The sequence below is a fragment of the Bidens hawaiensis genome, unplaced genomic scaffold (assembly GCF_021521415.1).
Source record: "Bidens hawaiensis isolate Kalapana, Puna unplaced genomic scaffold, B.hawaiensis_p1.1 tig00016462_1, whole genome shotgun sequence".
Classification (NCBI taxonomy): Eukaryota; Viridiplantae; Streptophyta; class Magnoliopsida; order Asterales; family Asteraceae; genus Bidens; species Bidens hawaiensis.
The window spans coordinates 141,116-155,986 of NW_027492510.1; positions in this window are offsets into that span (position 1 = coordinate 141,116).

Sequence of the window (14,871 nt, forward strand, 5' to 3'; positions counted from 1 at the left end):
GGAGAAAAACGACAAAAATGGTCGTCACGTGAGTGGCACGCAGATGGGTTAACGACCAGGCTTAACGAGTTTAATAAATTCAGGTTTAATTGCAAGTGAAATGAAACTACAAGGACGAAAATTACAAACTTGAAACTTTTGGACTAAAACCGCAGATTTGGACAAACCATAAGGGCGAATACCGTAGTTCACAGAAATTAGGATAATAAAGAAAGAGTGAAAACACATGTATACCCCTGACTTAACGATAAATTTAACGCGGTTAGTGATTTAGATGTAATTGGCAAGAATGGGGAAACTTGGGATAGTTCATATGAAAAAAAATTAAACTTTTAGGACTAAAATAGTATTATTTGCCAAACCACAATAACGAAAATGACAATTTACTCACTCACACACACACACACACACACACACACACACACACACATATATGCTTAAGTTCATGAGAGAAATGATAGTACTAGCGGGAAATGAATATAGGCCACTAATTTTATTTTAGGTTTTAAAAGCATAAAGATAAATGAAAAAGATATAAATGTAACAATAAATGCACTATCTATTTAATTAATACAACTAATATAACCATAATAAATCTCTCTCTAATTAATATATCTACCTAATTTAACTATAATAATTTAAAAGATAAAAACAATAATTTAGTTTTATAATTTATTTACATCCTCTTTATTTAATCAAACAAAAATACAATTTATTCATATAATACTAGTTCTTTATATTAAAATAACAATTTCTTTCCACTCAATTTATTAACATATATCAACGCGTAATTTTTAACAATAAATATCAAAACATAATAATTTTTTCAATTGATATATCTAGAAAAACTATTGTCATAAATAATAAAAAAATGTCATACCATTGTGTCCATTAAATATAAACAATAAATATACAACCTACACAAAGTTATATAACCAACACTTGTTTTGAGCAATAAAAACGTATAAGACACAAAAAAACATACAACTTACATATTTAATTCGACTTCAACAATTATATATACTACCGAAAGATACACATATCCTACACGTGTGTAGGTTATATGTCTTTCGTGTGTAGGTTATATGTTTTCTTATTCTTAGAACCGGTGTGAGCTATATGTTCTTGTGTAGGTTATATATTTCACATTTAATGCAAACATGTGTAAGATAGTTTTATGTATTATTCATCACAATGTAACTACGTGTTGATGGATATTGATAAGTTGAATTGGAAGAAATTGGTTTCAAATAGAAAGAAATTTTAATGTGTGAATAAATTGTATTTGTATAGGATAAAATTTTCGTGTGTAGGTTATATGTTTTTCGTGTGTAGGTTATTGTTTTCGTATGCGTGTGTATTTTATTGATTATAGATTTTGTGTGTAGGTTATATGTTTTCTTATTCTTAGAACACGTGTAGGATATATGTTTTTGTGTAGGTTGTATCTCTTTTTGTTGATATTTAATGCAAAAACGTGTAAATAGCTTTTTTGTATTATTTATCACAATGTAACTACGTGTTGATGGATAGTAATATATTGAATTGGAAGAAATTGTTTTTGGATAGAAAGAAATTTTAACATATGAATAAATTGTACTTGTGTAAGAGATAAATTCAATAGACGAAAAATAAGTTATAAAAATAAATTAATTCTTAATATTTTTTAATTATAGTAATTTGATTAGTTATATTAATTGAATAGATAACTATTATGGTTTATTAGTTATATTAATTGAAGATAAATAATGCATTATATTATCTTAATTTATCTTTAAGCTTTTAAAACCTAAAATAAAACTAGTGGCTCATATTCATTTCTCGCAGTAATATCAATTCTCTCCTGAACCATCCCATATATATATATATATAGGGTGCAGCTACTATATGCTAATGCCTTAACGTATGGTAGGTACGCGAGACGCTCAAAGGCAAAAACCTAAAACGCTCAGCCAAAAACCTAAAACGCTCAAAAACGGCCTTCGTGAAAAATTGATTGATTAATCATCAAAAACTGTTTTTTTCGGTGAACCAATGATTGATTGGATATGTATTGACGATTCCGAGATGTTTGGATGTGATTTTATGGATCGATTCGTAAATAAATAGATTCGCGTACGTATTGTACGTTAAGGCATTATTGTATTGGATCTTTTCACTATATATATATATATATACAGGGTTTGGATCAAATACAAATGAAATTAACATGCTAAACGTGAGAATCAAGTAGAGTAATTTTATATACAAGTATAGTAATTATCCTAGAGTAATTACATAATTACTCTACTTGTATATATAATTACTTTATTTTATTCTCACGTTTAGCACATTAATTTCATTTTTACGTTAACCTTCCCCTATATATATAAAAGTTTCAGGTCCTTGGGATAAGTGGGCCTTGGGCCGTCGCCCTCCTAGCCCACCTCCCTTGGTTCGGGCCTGGTCGATAAAGACTCGTTTTGAACAAAATCCGTCTTCGCCGACGGGTTTCGTTTGAGCCAATCAAAACCAGCCACGTGTTCCAAATACGTCGACTTTGACAAATTTTGAACCAAGCCCTTTGGCATAGACAACTTTTGAACAAAACTCGTCGTTTTTAAAATTCGTGAAAGACAAAGTTTGCACCAAATCCGTCTTGTGAAAACTTATCTCCCTTAACGCCCACTAACTCTCCACCATTCCTCTTCAAGCTCCTCCGGCGACGCATGTGACCGACCACCTGCAACTTCCACGAAGACCAAAAACATTGAGTGTGGTGCCTCTGAGTTCTGAATATGAGGTTATGTGTGTTTCAACCAGTTCGGTTACGTCAGATCCGTATAAAACATTGAGTATACGTCCTGGTGCTTCTGGATTTGAAGTTAAATGGTGTCAGAAAAAATGGTGTCGCCGGAAGTTGCAGGTGTTGTCGCCGGAAGTTGTATGTGGTCGGAAAAACTGGTTTCGCCGGAGGAGCTTGAAGTGGAATGGTGGAAAGTTAGTGGGTGTTGAGGGAGACAAGTATTCACAAGACGGATTTGATGCAAACTTTGTATTCCACAGATTTATAAAACGACGGGTTTGGTTCAAAAGTTGTTTGGGCCAACGTGTTTGGTTCAAAAAGTTGCCTGAGCCGACGGATTTGGAACATATGGCTAGCTTTGACTGGTTCAAACAAAACTCATCGATGAAGACGGATTTGGTTCAAAACTTGTCTTTTCCGACGGTTTCAGATGGACATTTATGAAAAATTTCAATAATTTGGGCTATTTAGGGCGCGTTCGTTTCATAGAATTCGTAGGAATTCAAAGGAATTGGTATTATAATCCCAGACATGGCGTGTTCGTTTCGTTAGAATTGGAATCTTAATTCCATTTTGCTGTGTTCGGTTTGTTAGGGCATAGAATTTACGCTGAGAATCCTCTATCCTTGATCGATTTGTGGATCAATTATCCTTACGATATGTTCCGGATTGTAACGGATCAAGGATTCTTGGTATTATATGTTTACTAATAGTTGTATTTGAATAGTGTTGTGTTTGTTAGATATAACAGCTGGAGGACTAAGTCATCCAATTCTTGCGCTACTGGAAGACTTCCGCACGTGGTCAATGATGAAGAAACGGCTAGTGGAGGGGTGGCGTGAAAGTAGGGATTTAGTTAGTTATCACTTTTTGTTTATAATCGAGATAGATGATCAGTTAGCAGACACATGTTTTTACACACACATTCGAGCAGTCTCTCATTCATAGCTCGCAGACTTAGCTTTCATTGTAACACTGATCAATATCTCCACCATTTTGTAACATTTTTTGATATTAATAAAGTGGTGATAGACAAGTTGTCATCACCCGAGGGTTTTTTCCTTTGATCTAATCAAGATCAAGGGGTTTTTCCTCGCAACAAATCACGGTGTTCATCTCTATTTTGTTCACATATTCATTATTATTATAATAGCACTATACCTCACAATTACGGATTTGGATACATTATCCTTAGCAGATTTTTGTCCAAAACAATTTGACGCCCACAGTGGGGCAATTGGTGCTATAATCCAGAAAATACCCTATCAATATTCAACTTTTCACTACCTATATCACTTCTAATGGCCTCTCAATCAACCTCTGCTTCATCAACCATGCCATATTCGGTTCCTCTCTCCTCAAGAACTTTGCCACCGATGCCTCCTCCAACCACGGGAACAACAAGGGTTGCTGCTGCTGAAAACAAGACGCAACTACCAGTCTTCCAGAGCTCGAAAACTACTGCTGCCACTTCGGTAGTTAATACTAACAATGATGTTTCTAATATGTTTTCGCAGGTCAAAGCATACATGGAGCAACAAAACAAGACTGACCAGAGGATCCTCCGGGAGATAGAAGACCTGAAGAAGACTAAGAGGCCGGTAGAGGATCAAACTCCTCTGATGCCCAGGATGTTGGATTTTAACACTCCAATATCCTTGGCTCAACCTACTCAAGGATCATCCATCCTTCAACCGGGAGCCATGAATCTATAGACTCACGGACCCTCAATTTTCCAGCAAGGATCATCTATCCTCAACCCGGGGTCCATGGGTCAACAGGTTCAAGGATCCTCAACTTTTCATCAAGGATCTTCTATCCTTCACCAGGGGTCCATGGATCAACCAACTCAAGGATCCTCAACCTTTAAGCAAGGGCCATTGATCCTTCAACCAGGATCCTCCGGATTGCATCTTCAAGGATCCTTCAACTCCCAACCACTAGGATCCTTCTTCCACAGTCAAGGATCCTTCTTTCCGGATCAAGGATCCTCAGGGTTTCAACATCAACAATCCTCCGAGGTCCATGAAGGAGATATAATCCCCATGCAGACCATAGCTTCCGGTGGACCAACTCCTGTAGCAGACGCTTCTTACCTCAACCACTCTTCTGGAATGCCAACCTTTACACAACAAAGACGTACCACACATGATCCTATATCCTTAAATGCTAACCGTGGTTCCATGCAGGATGCATGTATCAACCAAGCCATGGCTAAGGAACTGCAAAAACTTAAGGATATTGTAAGACCCCGTTACCGATGCCCTACATCGGACGTTGGATTTACTCATAAACACAGTTCTAAATATTAGAGTTAATTAAAACTTTCGCGGAATAATATAAAAGCTAACCATTTTTTACAAACATCCATAACTTGTCTTTTAAAAAACATAACATATAACATAGTATTCCAAACATCATGACAAATCTCCAGATGCTAGCCTCTTCAGATCCTGCCATGTATCTTCCTCAAACCAGCTGTCTCAGTCGATTAACCTGCGTGCATACTAAAACTCAGCTACGTTGAGTGAGTTCTAGTTAATCATACCATACAATACATTCATAACTACGTACTTTCATACGTACTTCATACTTTCATAATTCGTTCATAATATACATACTTGCCTTCATACTTTATTTTAAACCCTACTTTACATTATTCTATTCTGCCTCGGATATTATTAGGGTCCGGTCCCTTTTTCTGCCTTGAGTATTATTAGGGCTCAGTCCCTTTCTGCCTCAAGATTTATAAAGGGCTCGGTCTATTTTCTGTCTCGAATATTATTAGGGTCCGATCCCTGTCTACCTTGAGTATTATTAGGGATTAGTCCCTTTCTTCTGTACCTGACTATCTCTTACATTCATTCATAACATACGTACATATCATTCGTACATTATACATAACATTACAACTCGAAAGTACGTGCAATATCCGAAGTTCGTTCACGTACAGACAAGAAATCATTCATACTTTATATACATATCATTCATATCCTCAAACTATTACCCGACGGTATATGCAATATCCGAAGATCGTTCACGCACTGTCAAGCATTCATTTATACATAATCATGCAAGGCATACACTTATCACTTAAGGTAAGTGTATTAACTAATCACATCGAGTATGCACACAGCCCCAAAAACATAACAAAAAATGGGGCTAGAAACTTACCTGAACGCGGTTACGTTCACCGTTAATAGTTATTCCCTTCTTTAGCTGTGCGCGACTAACTGTATAACAATTTCACGTATCAATTATCTATCGCTACCCATATCGTATTTCTAGTTTAATTATAACCCTCAACGAATGGGGGTCATGGGGCAGCGCCCCTGGCAGCGGGGTTCTAAGGGCGGTAGCCCCTTGCGGGGTCCAAGGGGCAGAGCCCCTGGCTGGGGTTAAGCTGTCTTAACACATTTTCCATTAGGATTTCATGATAATATTTTATTGCTAAACTCTTAATCCTTTAAGGTATCTTCTATAAATTAATAAAGTTCAAGGGCTATTTTGTAATTAAATAATTCTTTTCTAATTCCATGGACCATTCTGTCATTTTATTAAACTTTAGTTCGTTACCTAGTTCTTAACGAATTGGGTTTATAACGAAGGAACCCATAACGAACTGATTATTATAACGAATCTGCCTTCGTGATGAATAGGCTACAGTAAAGAATTGGACCTTATAACGAATTTGAACTTATTTATTTGGTCTGGTTAACAAATTGAACTTAATAGAGAATTGAACCCTTATAACGAACCAGTCCTCATAACGAATTAGACCTTATAATAAACTAGTCATCATACGAATTAGACTTAACGAATTAGGGCTAGTTCGTCATTCTTTCAGTAACTAATTGTCATTCAAATTGCTTAACAAATTAGTTAACGAATTAGTTAGCGAATAAAGCTAGTTCGTTATTCTTCCATAACGAATTGGCTTAACGAACTGGGGTTAGTTCGTTAAGTTCCCGTAACGAATTAGGGTTAAGTCAGAGAATGTCATAAACATTCTCTGACATGCTTAACCTCGTACGCCGTTTTCCGGCGCCGCCTTTCTGGCGTCGTTGTCGCCGGAAAACCGCGATTTCGCCGGAAAAACGAGATCTCACTCGTTTTTCCACTGTTTTCCACCGTTTTCGTCCCGTTCGATCCAGATCTGAGCTAGGGTGACCCCAAAGCTAATCTTTTGACCGGCTCATACCCGATTCCACCCGGATCTCGTGACTTTAACAGTTTAAGGTGCCGGCTCGTCGTTTCGCGACTAGATCTAGCGGATTTGGGTCTATACAATATCATACTATCATTACCTCGGGTCGGGAATCGATTCTTCTTGGTGATTTCGGCTAGAGAGAGAGATTAAGTGTGTGTTTTGGGTGGTGTATGGAATATGTGTAAATGAATGGATTAAGGGTTAATTATTGTTTATATATTATGGATCATGGGCTTAAGCCCATGGTCTTTTTTCTCTTTCTTTTAACCCAAGTCCATAACTCATATTTATTTAACCCAACACATGCCCGATTCATAATAACTCCTAATTTATTTCATTAACCGAAACGAGAAAACGGGATGTTACAGATATGATATCCAGCGTACCCGGGGTGATCCGTTCAATCCCCGAAATACAGGAGGGAAGCCACAAATTGTCCTGATTTGCTCCACCAATATGTGATGCGGAAATCCTGAAACGCTTCAGAACCCCAACATGGAAGTGTATGACGGGACCACTGATCCTGAAGAGCACATAGCTTAATATAGAGAAAGGATGGAAATCAACCCGATTCTTGAGAGGCTCAAGGAGGCTTGTTTGTGTAAAGGTTTCGGAGCCACACTATTAGGATCTGCTTTGAAATGGCTGCTAAGTCTTCCTCCCTTTTCTGTTACTTCTTTCTCACACTTAGTTAATTTGTTCAACAGTCAATTTTCCTATAGTAAGAAATTTGAGAAGTTAAATAGTGATTTATATCGAGTTATCCAACCCAGTGATGAATCCCTTAGGGATTTTGTTACAAGGTTTGGAAGGTTAGCCCTGGAAATCCCCAACCTTGAGATGGCTATTGCTGTTGAAGCATTCAAGATGGGAATTCAGAAGGGCTCCCCCTTTTATGATGATCTTGTTGTTTTGGATAAAAATCTGTTAAGGACCAAGTATCCAAATCTGTTAACTGAGGTAAGATGCTAACTTGATAATGACAAGTGTGTAATCGGAATATTAGTGAACACAAAGGTTTGATCACGAGGGAAAAAGCACTTAACCAAGATAGTCTTACTTCGGTCAAAACTTAACAAGGTAATCTTTGGTAAAATAACTCCGGTCAAGGATTAATAAGATAATCTTTGGTTGGATTACTTTAGTCAATGATCAACAAGGTAACCTTTGGTCGAGCAGTATGTGATTATCGTGATCTCCGGCACAAAAAACCCCCGGACGGTGAAAACTATCACCGTCGATTATATTAATAAACAAAAGGTGGTTACAAATGTGGTGGAGTGTATGATCGTGATTACAAAGTATGCTAGTGTAGAGAGAATGCTTGTTTCAGCTCTAGTGTGTGTAATACATGTGTTTCCTAACTGATCATAATCTCCATTATATATCAAAAATAATAACTCAATGGAGTTATTAATATTAAAGACTATTAACTAATAATCCCTAAAAATCCGCCATGTCTTCAGTATAATCGTAACAACCACTTTGACCACGTGCTCCATCACTCAGGCTGCGAAAAAGGGGGAAGACCAGGTCTTGGAGCCGTTATAGTTGATAAATATCAGCCTTCATATAAGAACCAACCGTTAACAGCACCAATATACCGAGGATCCATGATCCTTACATAGCTCTGGAACTCTTCAGAAGGATAATTGATCTAGACACGTCAATATCTTCTTGACTGCAAGTTAGTGGATAGACTGAGTCTTCTAACCGTTATACCTGCTAAATATAAGACTCTACATGAGAACAACCGTTAGTATATATAATAAGTACCGTGGATCCTCGATCCTGACAGGATCTGGAACACACGCTAAGGATAACTGATCCAAAACACATGCCAGGATTACGTATCCACATTGTCAAATTTCTGTGCACTAACAATTGCCCCCAAAATGGCGGCTGTGATAAGATCACAGCTTTCATTTTGCCTTTGAATTCGAGTTCCAGCTTATCCTTCTTCTATCGTGCTTCTCAGTTTGATAACTTTGCTTTGTCGGCCAAGCTTTCTTTAAATTGTGCTTTGTAGGTGCTCAGAAGCCTGGAAAGTCTACTTCTCAATTTTCTCTTGAAGACATTGACTGTCTGGTCGTTAAGAAAGAGACTCCAAAGTCCACAGCTATCCATGAACCACGCCCGTAAGGATCCTTTATCCTCCTTATTTGCTACTGTAAATCCAAATTTCTTTTGTACGTATTCTGTTGCATCTCATAGGCCTTGGATTCTGCTAAGAGCTATCATGATAACTGTTAGTAACACCTACTTAACCCGGGTTGATGGTCCATCTTTCGTATGGTGAAATCCGGGTTAAGGATTTTGGATAAGTCCAGGTGACTTATGTTTAAAAACTTTTGACTATTCGCTTGTTACTTGTTATTTTGAAAGTTTGTTTGATATAGCTTTAGTCTCATTGAAAGTTTTAAGAAATAATCTTGAGTAAAAATTTTAGAATAAAATATCCTTACAAAAATAAACCAGGATCTTAAATCCTTATAAAAATAGATTGAAAATAATGAATCCTTATATCTATGAAGATATAAACTGAAATCAAATAAGTGTAAACCGATAAACAGAAATCATACCGTAAGGTCTAGTTAGACCTAAGTTACCATAAGTATTGAGCTCTTAATGATCCTTAAAGGAATAGCTTTAGGATCCGGGATCCTCAGTTTCTTGATCTTCAGAAGGAACTTAGAAAATCTGTTGCAAATAATTCATAATATCAACTGGGATCAAACCTATTAAGCTGGGGACAAGCCCAAATAATAAACTGGGGACAAGCCCGTGCAACTGAGGACAAGCCCGTGTAACTGGGGACAAGCCCGTGTAACTGGGGACAAGCCCGTGTAATCTAGGGACAAGCCCGTGAACTGGGGACAAGCCCGTGTAATCTGGTGTTAAACTGGCGACATGGCCCTTGAGAACAGGTGAAAACCCCTAAACCTTAGGAAATGGTACGTCTACCATTATTCGTAGGATCCTCCATATATCCGGAGACAACGAAATTGTCAGCCACTAAGCGTGTACTGGTCCCGCTGCCCGAACTATACATCGGATAGCGTGATCTGGGGACAAGCCCGTGTAATCTGGTGTTAAACTGGCGACATGGCCCTTGAGAAGAGGTGAAAACCCCTAAACCTTAGGAAATGGTACGTCTACCATTATTCGTAGGATCCTCCATATATCCGGAGACAACGAAATTGTCAGCCACTAAGCGTGTACTGGTCCCGCTGCCCTGAACTATACATCGGATAGCGTGCGCAACTGGCGATCGTGAGAAAGGTGAAAACCTTTAAACCTTAGGGGATATGACCATCGGGGGTCATACCCAATCGTGGGCAAGGCCAAGGGAAATAGTAAAGTACCTTATATGTAAAGGAGAGGTGGCCAACCTCTTAGACATTGAACCTCTTATTGAAATCTGCATTGTTACTTAAAAACTTGGAAAGATAAATGTTAAGAATATATTATCCTTAGAATAACAAGAACATAAAATAGATAAGTAATCAGATAGATATTACCGATTTTAGGATCCTTGATCCTTTAAGGATAATATATCCTCTCAGGATACTAGATCCTGATTAGAAAAAGTACTTCTTTAGGTGGATGGCATTCCATGCTCTTGGTAGTCTATTGCCTTCCATAGTGAGAAAATGATATGCCCCCTTTCCTGCTTCCGACTCAATCTAATAAGGTCCTTCCCATTTGGGCGCTAGCTTCCCATCAGCTGGATTTGTTGTGTTTTGGAAGGCTTTCCTTAATACTAGATCTCCTTCTTGAAATCTTCTGATTCTGATATTTTTGTTGTATGCCCCAGCTACCCTTTGTTGATATGCTGCCATCCTGATCTTGGCTAGGTCTCTGAGTTCTTCTATAGTATCCAAATCTTCAAAAAGGATTTCTTTATTGGCTTCAGGATCACGGATGCTCGTTCTTGCCGTAGGAACCACCATTTCTGTGGGAATTACTGCTTCTGATCCAAACACCAATGAGAAGGGTGTTTGGCCTGTTGCATTTTTAGGCGTAGTCCTGTCAATCCAAATAACATAAGGAAGTTCTTCAGCCCATTTTCCCTTCTTGGATCCTAGCTTCTTCTTTAGATTGTTGATGATGATCTTGTTGCTAGACTCTGCTTGGCCATTGGCTTGAGGATGAACCGGAGTGGAAGTAATCATTTTGATGCCCCAACTGTCACAAAAGTTAGTGGTTCTATTCCCGATAAACTGGGAACCATTGTCACAAACAATTTCAGCAGGAATACCAAATCTAGTTATAGTATTTCGTTTAATAAAAGATATTACTTCCCTTTCTCGGACTTTTACAAATGCTTTTGCCTCGATCCATTTGGAGAAGTAGTCAGTCATAGCAAGCGTAAAGATTTTTTCACCGGGTGCCTTTGGTAGCTTGCCTACAATATCCATACCCCATTTCATGAAAGGCAATGAGAAGGATATAGGATATAAAGGTTCTGCTGGCTGATGAAGGATGTTTGCGTGTCTTTGACAAGCATCACATTTCCTTGAATATTCCACTGCATCCTTCTTCATCGTTGGCCAGAAGTATCCAGTTCTGAGTATCCTGGAAAATAATGCTCTTTCACCTGTGTGGTTGCCGCAATCTCCTTCATGAAAATCCTTGAGTACTTCTTTGATCTCAGGATCCTCAATGCACCTCAAGTATGGACCTGCAAGAGATTTTCTATATAGCATATCATCTAATAAAATGTACTGTGATACCTTGAGTTTGAAGGATCTGGGACTCTGTTGTTGGAATTTCTCCTGTTTGGATGTGCCTCTTGATTGGAAGGATCCATGATTCTCTATTATATGACGATAATGGATCCCAGAGGACAATTTCTTTGTTATTTGTTATCTCTCCAACTTCTTGTTCTCCTATTGCTGGTGAGAGAACATGAATGATTGGAATATTCGTATCTTCTGGAATTTTTAAAGATGAGGCTAAATTTGCCAAAGCATCTGCCCCGACATTTTCTTCTCTTGGTACCTGTACAATGCTAAATAATTCGAAGGATTTTGCTAATTCCTTAACAACATCTAGGTATATGATTAGTTTCTCTCCTTTAACAGCATATGAGCCATTAAAGTGGTTAGCAATCAATAATGAATCTATATATACTTGAAGATACCTGATCCTCATGCACTTAGCTAATTGCAAACCTGCGATCAAAGCCTCGTATTCAGCTTCATTGTTTATTGCTTGAAACTCACAGGCTATAGACTGGGGTAATATGCCCCCCTTTGGCGACTTCAGTAGGATCCCTAATCCTATTCCTCTTACGTTGGAAGCACCATCGGTGAAGAGTATCCAAGGATCCTTAATCTTTTACAGTTGTTGGACCTCCAAGTCAGCTTCTTTTTGTAGATCACTTGTGAAATCAGCCACAAAGTCCGCTAGTGCTTGATACTTAATTGCTGTTCTTGGCTCATATTGGATATCATATGCACTTAATTTTACAGCCCACTTGGCCATTCTACCTGATAACTCGGGTTTTCTAAGAACATTCTTTACAGGATAATTAGTTCTCAAAATAATAGGATGAGTTTTGAAATAATGTCTTAATTTAGTGGATGCCATAATGAGTGCAGGAATTAACTTTTCTACATGAGAATACATGGCTTCCGCATCTAGAAGACTTTTACTTACATAGTAAACGAGATGTTGTTCACCTTCATGATCCTTCACCAAGACGGCACTTACTGCATTTCCTGAGACAGCTAAATATAGGTATAAGGATTCTCCATCCACAGGCTTCATTAGGGCTGGAGCTGGGGATAAGTAATCCTTCAAGGCTGTAAGCGCAGCCTCATGCCTTTCCGTCTATTCAAACTTTTTATTCTTCCTAAGAATGTCGTAGAAGTCCTTGCATTTCTCGGAGGATCTTGAGATGAACCTATTGAGGGAAGCTACTCTTCCTGTGAGCCTTTGGACATCCTTTGTGTTTGCAGGAGATTTCAAATTGAGGATGGCTTCAATCTGCTCGGGGCTTGCTTCAATTCCTCTCTTCGTCACCATATATCCCAGAAATTTTCCAGCCTTAACACCAAAGTGGCATTTTGACGGATTCAATTTCATGTTATATTGGTCGAGGACGTTGAATGCTTCCTCGAGGTCTCTAAGGTGATCCTCAGCTTTATTTGATTTTACCACCATATCATCTATCTAGACCTCCATAGTCTTACCCAACTGATCCTTGAACATCATGTTGACTAATCTTTGGTATGTTGCCCCTACATTTCTTAGTCCAAACGGCATAGCAGTATAACAGTATATGCCTGTAGGAGTCATGAATGCTGTATCCTCTTGATCAGATGGTTCCATCTAAATTTGTTGAAATCCAGAGGAAGCATCCATAAAGGTAAGCATTTCATGTCCTGCCGTTGCATCCACCATGGAATCTATATGTGGTAATGGGAAAGGATCCTTGGGGCATGCCTTGTTTAAATAAGTAAAATCGACACACACCCTCCACTTTCCATTCTTTTTTGAAACAACGACCACATTAGCTAGCCATCGAGGATATTGAACCTCTCTGATCATACCGGCCTTAAGAAGTTTTTTAACTTCTTCTTGTATGATCTTATTCCTCTTAGGAGCAAATTTCCTTCGCTTCTGTACATGGGGACGAAAAAGGGGGATCGTATCAACTTGTTCCGACCTGAGATAATAAGCTCATGAGCTTGGTCTTACTTCACTGTCGAGAAACGAAAGAAGACTTCCATCTCCAAATTTAACTCAGACGTATCTCCCTTCTTTTTGGGTGTGAAGCAGTGTCAAACCAAAATACCCAACAAGCATTAGCTCTCCCTGAAAAGGAGGTATGGACGGGTTTAACAGATAAATCAAGGCCGAGTTTATGAGTGATTACCTATTTTGAAATACCTGTCATGTCCGAGTGCTTGAAGGAAAAGGTAGATCTTCTTCGCCCTAAAAAGGATATTATATCCTCCTCAATCTTACTTGGGATACTGAATCCTTGGAACACCTTTATTTCAGGATCCTCGGGGTACAATGATACTTCTTTAAGGTCTTTCTCCCGAGCTTCCATCACGTCCCTAGGATGTTGCTGTAGTTGTTATGCTATGGTCGGCTTGGCTGTTGGCTTCATTGATGATGAATAATAATTCTTGGCCTCCGCTTGATCACCTACTATCTTCACAACTCCCCAAGGAGTAGGTAACTTGATGCACTGGTGGTAATTTGAGGCTACAGCCTTCATTCCATGGAGCCACGGCCTACCTAAAATAACATTGCAACAGGAAAGGTTATCTATAACACAAAATTTTTGGTATGAATTTAACCCTTCAATATAAATTGGGAGGTTGATGTCCCCCAGTGTCTTCTTGGTTTCGCCACTGAAACCAACTAGCACCGTTGTTCTAGGGATGATTTCTGAATCCGGGATGTTTATTTTCTTAAGGACATCATGTTGGATAATGTTGACCGAGCTGCCGCCGTCTACTAGGATCCTGCATACATAATGGTTAGAGATAAATAAAGTAATAATCAAACCGTCATGATGAGGATCCTGAATGTTCAGCTTGTCTTCCTCATCGAAGAAGATTCTCTTGTCTGTTGTTAATGTGGTCGACAGTATTGGACGATCTCCGTTATCCATTTTGATCTCCTTAGCGAATCCTTTTGCGGCAGAGAAGGAAGTTCCACATATGTCTGAACCTCCCGAGATGAAATTAACTGCTCGCACATCTGGCTTGTCTTGTTGAGGATCCTGGATCCTTGAATTAAAAAAGATTCTCTGATCAGTCACTCGAGTAGTGGGGATGAGTGGTCTTCTCTCATTATCCAACTCTAATTCTTCTCTGGGACTCTCTACTACGGCACAAGAATATCCAAACAA